At 48.1% G+C, this 13,452-nt stretch overlaps 1 pseudogene; it reads right to left on the minus strand.

Annotated features, from left to right (window-relative positions):
- The window catches only part of LOC108801431, a 12,199-nt pseudogene extending 6,068 nt beyond the window's left edge, over window positions 1-6,131 (minus strand).
- Window positions 6,132-13,452: the final 7,321 nt, after the last annotated feature.

Genomic DNA, 13,452 nt, shown 5'->3' on the forward strand with positions numbered 1-13,452 from the left:
CCCCCCATCACTAGCATCAGGAATAGCACCCACCCCCACCATCAGGAATGGCACCCCCATCAGTGGGAGGAATAAAGCCCCATCAGTAAGGGAAATAATTCCCCACAAGCATGGTAAAGGAAAGCAAGGTACCACATCTGGCTCACAAGCGTTATAATAGAGACCAACACTTGGGGTGATCAGCTTGAAGTAAAAACAGGAAACAAGATTCATTTTATTATTTATTGAAAAAAATATCAGACATGTCATTGTTAAGGCAAGAAAACAATCGGATATGGAAAAGCATCACCTACATACACCGCCACCATCAGCTGCCCTAGATGACTAAGGACACAAACACACGATCAGCTGAGCACTTAAAATGAATGGCGCCCTTCCTACACGTGACAGGGATTTATGTCGGGGGAACTACTAAAGCCAGCACGCTCACTTTATAAATTTAGACTTCATGGTACATGTGGTTACCTAACACTGCAGAGAAAATACTAAATCACATACCACGTATTGGGGGGGGATCAAAACTGGAGCAAAGAATCTGGTGAAGTTCCTTATGGCAACCAGCTTCTCTCTTCAGTTATGCTGTAAAAATGACATCAGCTGATTGGTTGCCACTCAGAGCTGCTCCAGTTTACATAAAATTCCCCTCATTGAGCAAGATTTCCATCCGCTGAATTCCAAACCTGCAACATTGGGTATATTTTAGGTGCTTTATTCAAGCCTGAAATTAAAATAACTCAAACAAGCTGCTGGAAGGAATATGGAGCTGCAGCCAACAGAAGCAACATCAAAGTCCCATCAATAGAGCCAAATATTGGGGCGTCTGAACCAGAAAATCTCCCAACGCTTCCCAGAGTCAGTCCTTACCAGACACATCCCGACTGTCCGCTTCAGGATTAGAGAAACTCGAACAGCAGATACCAGGATCCCGGCACGAGGAGCAGGTAGGCGCTACTCTGGGGTCCCGGAGGTATTAAATTTTATTTTGCTGCCAGTGAGTGAGTGCGTGCATGCTTCTTTTCCCCAGGTTTATACACAGAGGAAGTTAATGGCATTGTTTAAACGGCTAATAAGTGGATTCTATAGCAGACTGTGCTTTGAAATGCAGTGCCCATACACTGTGCGATTATCACGTGAAATCCCACGATAAGCGCAAAGTGTATGGAACGCGTGCGACCGTTTTTACTGTACGGTCGCACGTCTTTTGTCTAAGGAGCACGCTAGAAAACCAGCCAAAAATCGTACGATTTTTGGCTGGTTTTTAGCATGATCCTGAGATCAATGCCGTACGCGCACACTGCCCGTTCAGCATTGCGGTCATCAGAAGCCCGCTCCTCAGGGGGCGGGTTTGCGATGATCGCAAGTACGATCTGCCTGTCCAAGATAGGCAGATCGTACGTTGTTTTAATTACTTTACAACCATCACAAGACTAAAGTCTTGCAATGGTTGTAAAGTGTATGGCCACCTTTATGCTCATCCTCTGCTTCTCAGCTGTAGTATACCAATACAGGCAGAGGATGAGCATAACCTGGTCACTGGCATTTCAAAGCACAGTCAGCTATAGAATCCACTTATTAGCCATTTAAGCAATGCCATTAACTTCCTCTGGTTGTGTATAAAGATGGTGGAAAGAAACCAACACACATGCATGCACTCAGTGGCAGCAAAATAAAAATAAAAAACCCCCAGCGGCACCAACACAGCAGTGCAGTCTTGTGTGCTGTAGGACAATGCATTGTGTTAGCCCATTTAAAATGGTGTTCCCAACTATCGGAAGGGTCGGCCCACAGCAGAGACCGGCCTTTCTGCAAGAAGGAAGTTATTCTGGCACCGGAATAAGACCCCAGAGTCACAGGAAGACTAAGGAGACACTTGTCAGTGCGGACAGGAAACCACGACTCCCCCCCCAAAATCACAGACACCCCCCAACCAGAGCAGTCACTACCACAGCACTCATTGCAACATTACCCCAGAAAGATGACAAACGCAGACTGAATGTTTAAGTTTTGTTTATTAGATTCCAGGATGGGGAGAAGTTAATTTGCCCTTCAGGTAGACTAACTTTGGCTTCAAGGATATATCCATCTGCTCGGCCGCACTGACCCCGGTCTATAGGCGATGCACGCTGCAAGAAAAAAACCAACCATTAGGGACACCGTACCCATCAAACTGCCAGCAAAGAGCAATTTATAGCAACACTAAAATAAAATCAGACGCGTCACACACTTTACTGCTCCACTCCAAGGTCTACAAGTTGCTCAGGCTGAGGGAGGACATTATCTTGTAATGCATTTTATCTCAGCAGTTCAGCAAAGAGGCCGATTGCACTTCACTGCCATAGAAAGCTGCAAGAGCATGTACAAGACATTCGTGTCCCTCACCCCCCATCGTAGCAAGAAATCACAAAGATCTCACGTTTGTGGATGTGCGTCACATATTTATATGGCTGGTCAGAGTATCAGTGCCAGGACAAGATACCTTCACCCCCCCCATGTGAGCTGCAAACTACTTAGTAGCAAAAGGTTGCACCCCAACCCCCCCCAAAGTCACCCATAGGACCAACAGGACCCATTTTACAGCCCCGTAGTTCAGGCACAGACAGATCTTCCTCAGTTATCCGATGATCATCGCTTAACATTCAGTAGCAGAACTGGACAAAGTTATCATCACTGGAAGATCCGGACCCGGCACCTGAACCACCACTCTCTGGGAGAGTAGCCCCCCCTAGACCAGAGCTCCCACACTAACCAGTTTTGGGTCCCTTCTTGCGCCATACCAGTGTCTGTAGGGGTGCTGTCAATCAGGAGGATGCAGTTCCTCAACAGAGTCTTGGTTCTGACCAGCTCGTTGTGTGATGCGTTGTATAGGGCACCAATGATCCTGGTTGCCAGTCACACTCTTTTTGCACCCCCAGATACAGAGCATCAGTGCCAGGACAAGATGCCTTTACAACACTGCCCCCCCATATGTGCTGAGAGCTCCTTTAATAGCATTGGTGGCATTGCCCTACCTGCTGAATTACCCTTCACACAATACATGAGGGACTCGGCCAGAACAAGGCACTAGGTGACCGCACAGTCTAGGAATGGCCCTAAAGGGCAATTTCAATTACACGCCCAAACAGAAGAGATGATCTCTCCTCCCCCGCGCTATAGGACTGCGATGCATAGGGAGAGTGACAACACTACAGATTCCACCCCCTGCCAATATCCTGTATCCTGCGTGGATCGTTAAAACAGCATACCACTGGTCTCCTGTAATCCCATCCATGTACCTCTGCTGGACCTCCTCTAACCCCCCACCATCAGCTCCACGACAACCAAATGCAAGCCTGATTTCATCTGGTGTGTGTAAAATGTACAATTATACCAGAACACATTGCATTGTTCGGTCACATGAAGCAGCTGCAGATGCTCACCAAGCAGTTTGCCCTGTTGGAACTGTTCCTCCAGCAGAGGGCTGATCTTTTGCAGTCTGATCGACATTTTGAGAATTTACTGGATCTCTTCTTCAGGAGTCTGGATGAGAAGGGTGAAGGTACAATGTTAGAATAGAGCAAAATATTCAACAGCGCCCATCACCTGCAACTCCAAAGTACTACAAATGTCAACCCGCCATAGGAGGGGACAGGTGAACCGCCCCCCCCATACTGATGGAACAGGTCACCCAATCCCTGTCCAATCTTCTTATACAGGATGTCGGGATGCCATGAGGTGCACGGCGGCCTCACCCCACCCAGGCAGTGCAGAGCCCACAATGAGCAAGCTGGTGAAGTGACACGAGGGGCAGAGAAAGGCAGAGACACCACTGTGTGTGGTAGAGCAGCAAAGGGTACATCATCCTGCAGATCACCACCACTGCAGACGAGTCGCCCATAAAGGCCAACGGGACCAACTTCTTTTCAAAACAACTTTATCGTACAAAATAGCAGCAACACGCTGACCGTACAGGACATAACAGGACCCATTTTACAACCCGGCAGTTCAGGTGCAGACACAGACCTTCCTCAGATATCCGGTGATCATCGCTGAACATTCAGTAGCAGAACTGGACAAAGATATAATCACTGGAAGATCCGGACCCGGCACCTGAACCACCACTCGCTGGGAGAGTAATGCATAGGGAGGGCGACAACCCAGATTCAGCACCCCTGCCAATATCCTGCATGGATCATCAATACAACAGCAACATGCATAGATAACCACTGGGCTCCTGTAATCCCATCCAAGCACCTCTGCTGGCCCTCCTTTAATCCCCCCAATCAGCTCCATCACAACCCAATGTAAGCCTGATTTCATCTGGTGTGTAAAATGTACAATTACACATTATATTGTGAGGTCATATGAAGCAGCTGCAGATACTCACCAAGCAGTTTGCCCTGTTGGAACTGTTCCTCCAGCGGAGGGCTGATCTTCGCAGTTTTTTTTTGCAACCGTCATATTTCTTCAGAGTTTTCCTGGGTCTCTTCTTCAGGAGTCTGGATGAGAAGGACGAAGGAAAAAATTTTAGAATAGAGAAAAACATTCACCAACATGGGCAGCGCCCATCACCTGCAACACCAGACAATTCAACCCGCCTTATAAGAGATGGACATGTGAAGCGCTGCTCTCTTCTCCCCTCCCCCATATAGATGAACAGGTCACCCAACCCTGTCCAACCTCCTTATACATGTCAGGACGAAATGTGGTACACCGCAGCCTCACCTCACCCGGGCAGTGCAGAGCCCACAATGAGCAAGCTGGTGAAGTGACCTGAGGGGCAGAGGCACCACTTTGTGGGGGGTTGAACTGCAAAGTATATAGTCCTTGCTATCACTGGACAAGGAGAGTCAACCATAGGACCCATTTTTACAACCCACAGTTCAGGCGCAGACACAGACCTTCCTCAGATATCCGGTGATCATCGCTTAACATTCAGTAGCAGAACTGGACAAAGATGATATCATCACTGGAAGATCCGGACCCGCCACCTGAACCATCACTCGCTGGGAGAGAAGTCGCCCCCCTCACCCCCCCTAGACCAGTAGGGCAGAGCTCCCAAACTCACCAGTTTGGCTCCCTTCTTGAACCCAAGCGGTGTGGCGCAGTCCATCTCGTACCACTGTCTGTAGGGGGTGCTATCTATCAGGAGGATGAAGTTCACCAGAATTTTGGTTCTGACCAGCTCGTCGCGTTGTTTAGGACATCAATGATTCTGGTCTTCCGGGTGCAGCCTGCATGGGATGGAATGAGAACATGCGTCAGAACGGCAAAAGCATACCACAAAATATATTGTAAAAATTCCAATAAAACCAATTCTAATGTCGGTGGCACATCAGAGTAACTATGACGAGCCTATCACTGGCCGGCAGCCATAAGACGACCAAGACGGTCACGCCTGCTGGCCTAAGGATCAGAATTCATCACATGAGCTACCAGACGCTGCAGAGCCGCATCTTAGGATATTGGGGGGTCCGATCAGAGGGTGAGGGTCACCGACTCCGAGCACCTCTACCGGGTCACCAGGACCAGAGCCGTGCCCGGGAGATCAAACCTCAGCTGTGCCCAGGACAAGTGACAGGTTCTCTTTAATTATTATTCTACAGGATTTATAGAGCGCCAACAGTGTGCGCAGCGCTTTACAATATAAGACATTACAATCACAATACAATTCAAAACAGGATGGTGAGGGCCCTGCCCCTGAGGGTTTACAATCTTTAATACAGTATTGATCCCCCCAGTGATCACAGTCTATACCAGCCCCTTACCTTGGTGTTGGCTGCAGAGCTCATAATTCCTCTTCTTGTGGTACGGCTTCCTTTTGCCGCCGGTCTTGCGGCGCTTGTGCCAGTTGTCCCGCGAGATACCTGCGAGGACAGAGAGATGATGGGGGGTGAGAAGATGGCAGACCATGACAGGGCCCCTTCATAGGTGATGGATGGAGGGGGAGCGCTCAGCTCTCCAAGGGATTCTCTACACAGCAGATTCAGAGATCGCAGCATGAAAAGTCTCATCATCGCACTAACCCGCCACCTGAACCATCACTCGCTGGGAGAGAAGTCGCCCCCCTCACCCCCCCTAGACCAGTAGGGCAGAGCTCCCAAACTCACCAGTTTGGCTCCCTTCTTGAACCCAAGCGGTGTGGCGCAGTCCATCTCGTACCACTGTCTGTAGGGGGTGCTATCTATCAGGAGGATGAAGTTCACCAGAATTTTGGTTCTGACCAGCTCGTCGCGTTGTTTAGGACATCAATGATTCTGGTCTTCCGGGTGCAGCCTGCATGGGATGGAATGAGAACATGCGTCAGAACGGCAAAAGCATACCACAAAATATATTGTAAAAATTCCAATAAAACCAATTCTAATGTCGGTGGCACATCAGAGTAACTATGACGAGCCTATCACTGGCCGGCAGCCATAAGACGACCAAGACGGTCACGCCTGCTGGCCTAAGGATCAGAATTCATCACATGAGCTACCAGACGCTGCAGAGCCGCATCTTAGGATATTGGGGGGTCCGATCAGAGGGTGAGGGTCACCGACTCCGAGCACCTCTACCGGGTCACCAGGACCAGAGCCGTGCCCGGGAGATCAAACCTCAGCTGTGCCCAGGACAAGTGACAGGTTCTCTTTAATTATTATTCTACAGGATTTATAGAGCGCCAACAGTGTGCGCAGCGCTTTACAATATAAGACATTACAATCACAATACAATTCAAAACAGGATGGTGAGGGCCCTGCCCCTGAGGGTTTACAATCTTTAATACAGTATTGATCCCCCCAGTGATCACAGTCTATACCAGCCCCTTACCTTGGTGTTGGCTGCAGAGCTCATAATTCCTCTTAATCCTCCATGGAGATGATATATTGGTCTGTACATAACAGCTCCATACACATCATATAGGACATGAGGAGGGGGCGGACTGTAGTCAACCCCCAGGGGGCAGGAGGTCTCTGCACATTACAGGGGCATCCCCATGAGCTCAGCACACACTATGGGGGGCAGAGATGGCACAAGGGCCACAAAATTCAGCATGATATGAGCACAGGGCTCAAGGCCGGCATGGAGAGGGCTCAAGGACCGGCATGGAGAGGGCTCAAGGACCGGCATGGAGAGGGCTCAAGGCCGGCATGGAGATCGCGGCCTGCCCGTGTACAGTCCGGCTCTGTCCTTTGAGGTTCCGCGGCTCACCCTGCAAAATCTAAGCCAGAAACAATCCCCCCGGAAACCCACTATCAGTCCCCCAAGGCCGGTGAGCACAGCCCGGTGCCGGCCCCATGAAGGTGGCAGGGAGGATTTCCACTACCTACCATGACTGCGGCGCTGGCAGGAAAGAGGAAGCGAAGAAGCGCTCTGCAGTATTTATTCCCGGTTAATTCTCGCGAGAGGAATGACGCGGTGACGTCACTACCGGTGTAGGGTTCAAATCCGTTCCGATGTAAAGCTCAGCTATTTCCGTAACTCCGCCCCTACCTGTATTCACATGCCTCCCTCCCTGAGCTCCGCCTCCTGGCATCCTATATTAAGGCTTTGTCAACTAAACGGGACGGGACATGGATGGAGTCTTATGTGCAGAAGAGATTGCTGAGCCCTGATGTGGGAGGAGCGCTATTAATGACGTCTGAGCTCCGGGATCATAACAGGTCTCATGCTATTACTCCGAATTGGCACCCTGCAGTGTTCTAGGGATACTGAGTGTGAATACCAAGTATTTGGGGCTAGTACAAATGCTCCCGAAGCCTATCCCAATAGCAGAACTTCCGGTATCGGGAAGCCGGGCAGCGAGTCATTACACGCCACCCTGCTTCCTGATTGGCTGGGAAGCCAGCTCCATGGTCCCTCATCACTTGATGAGGGAACAAGAAGCCGGCTTCCCGGCCAATCAAGAAGCCAGGCAGCGTGTAATGACTCACCGCCCAGCTTCCTGATTGGTCAGTAAGCTGGCCGATTAGAAATCCAGGTGGCAAGTCATTACCCAGCCCTCGGCTTTCTGATTGGCCAGAAAGCCGTCTCCATGTTCCCTCCTCACCTGGTGAGGAGGGAGCATATAGACATCTTCCCGGCCAATCAGGAAGCCAGGCGCCATGTAATCACTCGCCGACCAGATTCCTGATTGTTCGGGAAGCTGGCCAATCAGAAAGCCAGGCAGCAAGTCATTACCCGCCCCCCCCTGGCTTTCTGATGACGAGGGAGCATTGAGTCGGCTTCCTGGCCAATCAGGAAGTTGGGCGCCGTCTAATGACTCAGCGCCCTGCCTCCTGATAATGGATGTTCCAGTATCAGGATAGGCATCGGCAGCATTTGGGCGAATACGAGGACTCACCCAAATACTTGGTATCGGCACTGATACCAATACAAGTATTGGTGCATCCCTACTACGGCGGTTCCATCCCCTCCCATTTGGCTAATCTTAGGAATGACATTGTACACATCAGTGACGTGCAGTACCTCCGGTTCTGGGTGAGCCATTCCCCAGCCTCGCCACCATCCCACTGAAGTCCCGCCCCCAAGCTAGTGTGAAGGGAGGATACAGGTGAGGCATCAAGATGGATGGCCTCAGTGGTTTTTTTTTTGATTGGAAAGCTAGGACCAATGGCGCTTTGCCATTAGTCCAAACCATCCACAGAGCTCACGCCTCTAACATATAGTAGAGACTGTGACAGCTCTTGCCTCACCATGTTAGGTTACACAAGCAGTGGGGAAGCCCGCTGCTGTGCAACCTAACTACCTGTCAAATGTCTGATGCAGCAGGCAGCGCTCCGTCCACGACAGGTTACACGGGGAGGGGTGAGGATTTCACACCTTTTTTCTTCATAATACTAGGTGAGGCTCCGCCCCCACCTGACCGCACGCCCCTGGTGCATATGGAAGAGATATTTGCCATTGCGGCTGACAAATATGAGGCTCTTTATCAGTGGCGTAACAATCGCCATAGCGACCCAGGCGGCAGCTATGGGGCCCCAGCACAGGAGGGCCCGGCCAGGGCATCCCTCTGATGCCGTGTGGGCCGCCATGGAATGTAAGGGTGTTGGCTGTCACTGACACAGCTCAGCAGCTGCGTTTTCCCTCACAGCCGCTGCGGAGCTGTCAGTGACAGCCAGCAGCTACGGCAGAAGAGGCCGGCGTTCGCAGTGAAGGAGGCGGGGCCCGCCTAAGAGCAACCCTGCCTCTTCTTACATCACTGTCCAGCGACCTAAGAGCAGGTGGGGCAAGTGATGTAAGAGGAGGCGGGGCCCGGCGACCACGGAGGCGGACAACGCTGACAGGTAAAGGTGTGCAGCCCATCTGAGACCCTGCAGAGCCCACTATAGAGAGTCTATGGCGGGCTCTGCAGGGTCACTCTCAGGTGGGCTCTGCAAGTGGCATAATTAGCAATCACAGGGCCCCATACAAAATTTTGCTATGGGGCGCTGTGATTTCTAGTTACGCCCCTGCTCTTTATGCTCTCTGGGCTGGAAGGATACATCTTTCTCCCTCTGACACTCTCAGAAACCATCTTGGCCTCCGTTTATTGTGCTGTGGCTTACATTCCCAAACGGCACACCGCGTGCATTTGTTTTCTTCTCCCCTAGGGGCCCCGAATCGGATTTTCCTGTACTTTCCTTTTCTTTCTCCGCTCCCTTCTCTCTTTTCCCCTCTATTGGTTCCTCAGGTTTTGAATGATCCGATAGGATTGTTCTCCTGCGTTCTGTGGAGTCATTTATGTGTATGGAATGTTGGGTCTTCGAGCTCGATCCCTTTACGGATGATGACCTCATCTCAAAATATCACCCAAGCTCTCCTCTCAAGACCTCCTGCTCTCTAAATACCTCCCCCCATGCTCACCTCCAGGACTTCTCCAGAAGGTCCCCCATCCTCTGTAACTCCTTACCCCAATCTGTCCACCTATCTCCTACACTGCCCACCTTTAGGCGATCCTTAAAAAATCCATCTCTTCAGGGAAGCCGATCTCAGCTCAACCTAACTGCCTTTTACTTCCTCCAATAACTAAATCCAAACAATTATTACCTTTTGTATCCACTGCCCCTCCTACTAGATTGTAAGCTCTCAGGAGCCGGGCCCTCCCAACCCTATTGTTCTGAAACTGTATTGCATTGTAAATTGTATTGTAACTGTACTGTCTGTGAAGGTTCTCATTCATCCGGGTCACACGGTATATCTGTAAAAAATAAGTCAAGGCAACTGTACCTGCTGTATTTTTCCTGAAGACGTTTCACTGGACATCCGACCAGCTTTCTCCATTCAGAACTGTAGTAGTCTCCTCCATTTTGTAAAGCGCTGTGCAAATTGTTGGCGCTATATAAATCCTGTATAATAATAATAACTACTTACTTTCCTAATATCTATGAGAGAACCCCCCTCCCTGCATTACCCCGAATTTCAAACAACTTGGATTTCCATTATGTTCCGCCCATACATGTCTTTGTAAAAATATATCATTGACATGTTCTAAAACTCATCTTCTAAATTGGCAGACGGTTCTACAATAGATATATAATTTGGGGCAAGGACACTGCGCTCTATAAATAGCCCCTGCGGAACTGCAATTATACAATGATCTCATTTCTACATTTGTTGGGTTGTGAAATTCTTTAACCGTTGGTACATATTGACATGCGTTGCAATGTTCACAGTGGAATGGAGTCTTTGGTTTGCTATAGGGATGCACCGCTACTGGTTTTTTTCAGTATTGAGTACCAGTACCGATATTTTGCTTTCGGTACTCACCAATACCAGTGCTTCAGCTGGCATGGAGCCAGCTTCCCGGGCAATCTGGAAGCCGTGCGGCGGGTAGCGAAATGCCGCCCTGCTTTCTGAGTGCCTGCTCCATGTTGTTTGGCAGGCTCGATTGTGATTGGCCGAGAAACCAGCCAATCAGCAGGAAGCTGGCTTCCTGGCCAATCAGGAAGCCGGGCTATGAGTAATGACCCGCCTCCCTGATTAGTCTGGGAAGTCGGCTCCATGCTGATTAGCTGGTCAATCAGCAAGGAGAGCCAACTGTTCGGCCGGCTCGATGCTGATTGGCCGGCTTCCCGGCCAATCAGGAAGCGAGGTGGGTTATTACTTGCCATCCGGCTTCCTGATTGCCCGGTAAGCCTGCTCCATGTTCGCTTACGGCACTGCCAGTCAGAGAAATTCTCCTCTGACCGGAAGTTCTGATATCAGAGCTTAAGGTCTAGTATGAGTACTCACCCAAATACTCGGTATCGGCACCAATACTCAGTATCGGCACATCCCTGATTTACTAGGTAACCATAAGATATTTCATTTTTCTATTTCTTTTTACGGAGTTCAAAATAGCCCTGACCTAGGGGATCTTTTTCTCTCTACGATAAGTGATACTTAGAATTTTTTTTTTTTTTAAACTATCTTACACAGAACTTCTAGGATTGGACATTATTTTCCTAAAAATATTGAATACTTTTCTGAATTGTCTCGCATAGGTACCAATCATTCTTACTTTTGCTTGATGTATCAGCAGAGATGATCATTATAGAGGATTTATATAACACCAACAGATTACATAGCCCTTTACAATATAAGGAAGACATTAGTTACAATGCAAATCATGACAAGATGGTAAGTAGGGTTCTGGCCGTGAGAGCTTACAATCTAAAAGGGATTCCCTAGGTTTTTTTCCCCCCGATAAGCTTCCTCTAAACATACCTTTGGGTATCCTCTCTGAAAATCTTTTCAACTAACTACTTTCCCTCTCAAATGTTTCTATAGTGGAACAATCTCTTTTCTGCTCTCAGGAATTGTCCAGTCGGTATCCTCTCTTTTTAGAGACGTTCCCAATGGAGGAGAGCATGCGTTGATGTAGGTTGCCTGTAAATTGTTGTAGGTTTTCCATGTATATCTTTTAATTGTCAAATCCAAGAAATAGCATTGAACGGTAGTCGCTCTCACTCATAACAAACATATCTACTTTCTTATTCAGTTGTTCCAAAAATTGAACTTCTCTACTTTTGTATCCCAAAGGATGAATACATCGACGAATCTGATCCCAGCACCATAGAAATAGGTTGGTGTATATGGGTGCACATATGTTCCCCATTGCAGTGACCCCCTTTTTTTTAAATCTATATATTATTACACAAAAAAGAAGTGTTGCAGCACAAATGTAAGTTTCTAAATTTAAAAAAAGTATGTCTATCTAGGTAATTATCTCTCCTCCGCACTTAAAATATACAATGGTACATTCTACAGGTCGTAGGATTCCATCTACACATTCACTAAGCCCTGTGATCAAGTTTTTTCTTTGACTTGACGATTTTCTATTAAAAAAAATAGAGGTGCACAGAAATGGAAATTTTAAAACCGAAACGAAACCGAAATATAAAAAAATGTCAGGCCGAAACCGAAAGTTTTTTATAAACTTTTTATATTTATTAATTCATTTTTGATTAAATATTTTTTACTTTTAGGGGCTTTGGGGAAATATTAGGGGGGTCTAAAAAGATCCCTGATATTTCCCTTTTAAAATAGAAAAAGAGATTGAGAACACAGTCCTCAATCTCTTTTTCTGTGTCCCCTGTTATCAATGAATAGGAATCCTTTGAGTGTTCCTGTTCATTGATAACATTGTTTGTTTACTATAACTACAATTATGAATGAACAGGAAGTGATGTAGATCACTCCCATTTATAATTGAGGATATAGTTAACATACCATATCCTCAATTATGTACACACACTCAGCGGTCACTGAGTGTGTGTACATTGCTTTTCTCTCTGACACGGTCACAGGAGGCTGATCGAGCGGTGTAGAGAGGAAAGCCCAGCCTCCTGTGACAGCGCTGTCTCCGCCCCCACACAGCTCTGCGATAGGCGGCTGAGCGGTGTGGGAGGAGACGCCGGCCGCTCACAGCTCTCTCGTCCTGCAGCGCTCGGCCTGGCTGTCACTTTCTTTCCCAGCGGGGAGAAAAGAAACCAGGGATGCGCCAGGGATGTGTCGGCCGAAAAACATGGCTCTTTCGGCATTATGCCAAGTGCCATTTTCGGCGCATCCCTAAAAAAACAAAAACAGACATTTGCTTCTTGTGACCATCTTCCGCTTTCTTCTCTAGAAAGCCAGTTTTTTTTCCCTCTGGAGGGATCTAGTCAATGACCCTGACAAATAATTTTAGGTAACAATATATACATTCCCACTAGCTCCTTATAAATTATTTGTAGGAGAAATAGGTATTTAACATATTTTTTCTTCTATCCTCTTTATGTAACTAATTTTTGGTATTTTAATGTTTGCATATTTTTCATTTTACATAAAGTCTATATAGTCCTATAGTGGCAGCCCTGCAATGTTCACCATGTTTTCCTATAACTTTTCCCTTTCTCCTTTATTTTTTACTTTGTCTCAGTCTAGTTCTCTCCTGAAGGATCTCTTCAAGAGTTAACCACTCAACAAAGTACAACGGTGCTCCCCAAATATACCCCAACATGTTTCACCACGAACCACATGGTTTCACTAGGGACA

Source organism: Nanorana parkeri, unplaced genomic scaffold (assembly GCF_000935625.1).
Source record: "Nanorana parkeri isolate BGI_ZX_2015 unplaced genomic scaffold, ASM93562v1 scaffold2337, whole genome shotgun sequence".
NCBI classification, from domain to species: domain Eukaryota; kingdom Metazoa; phylum Chordata; class Amphibia; order Anura; family Dicroglossidae; genus Nanorana; species Nanorana parkeri.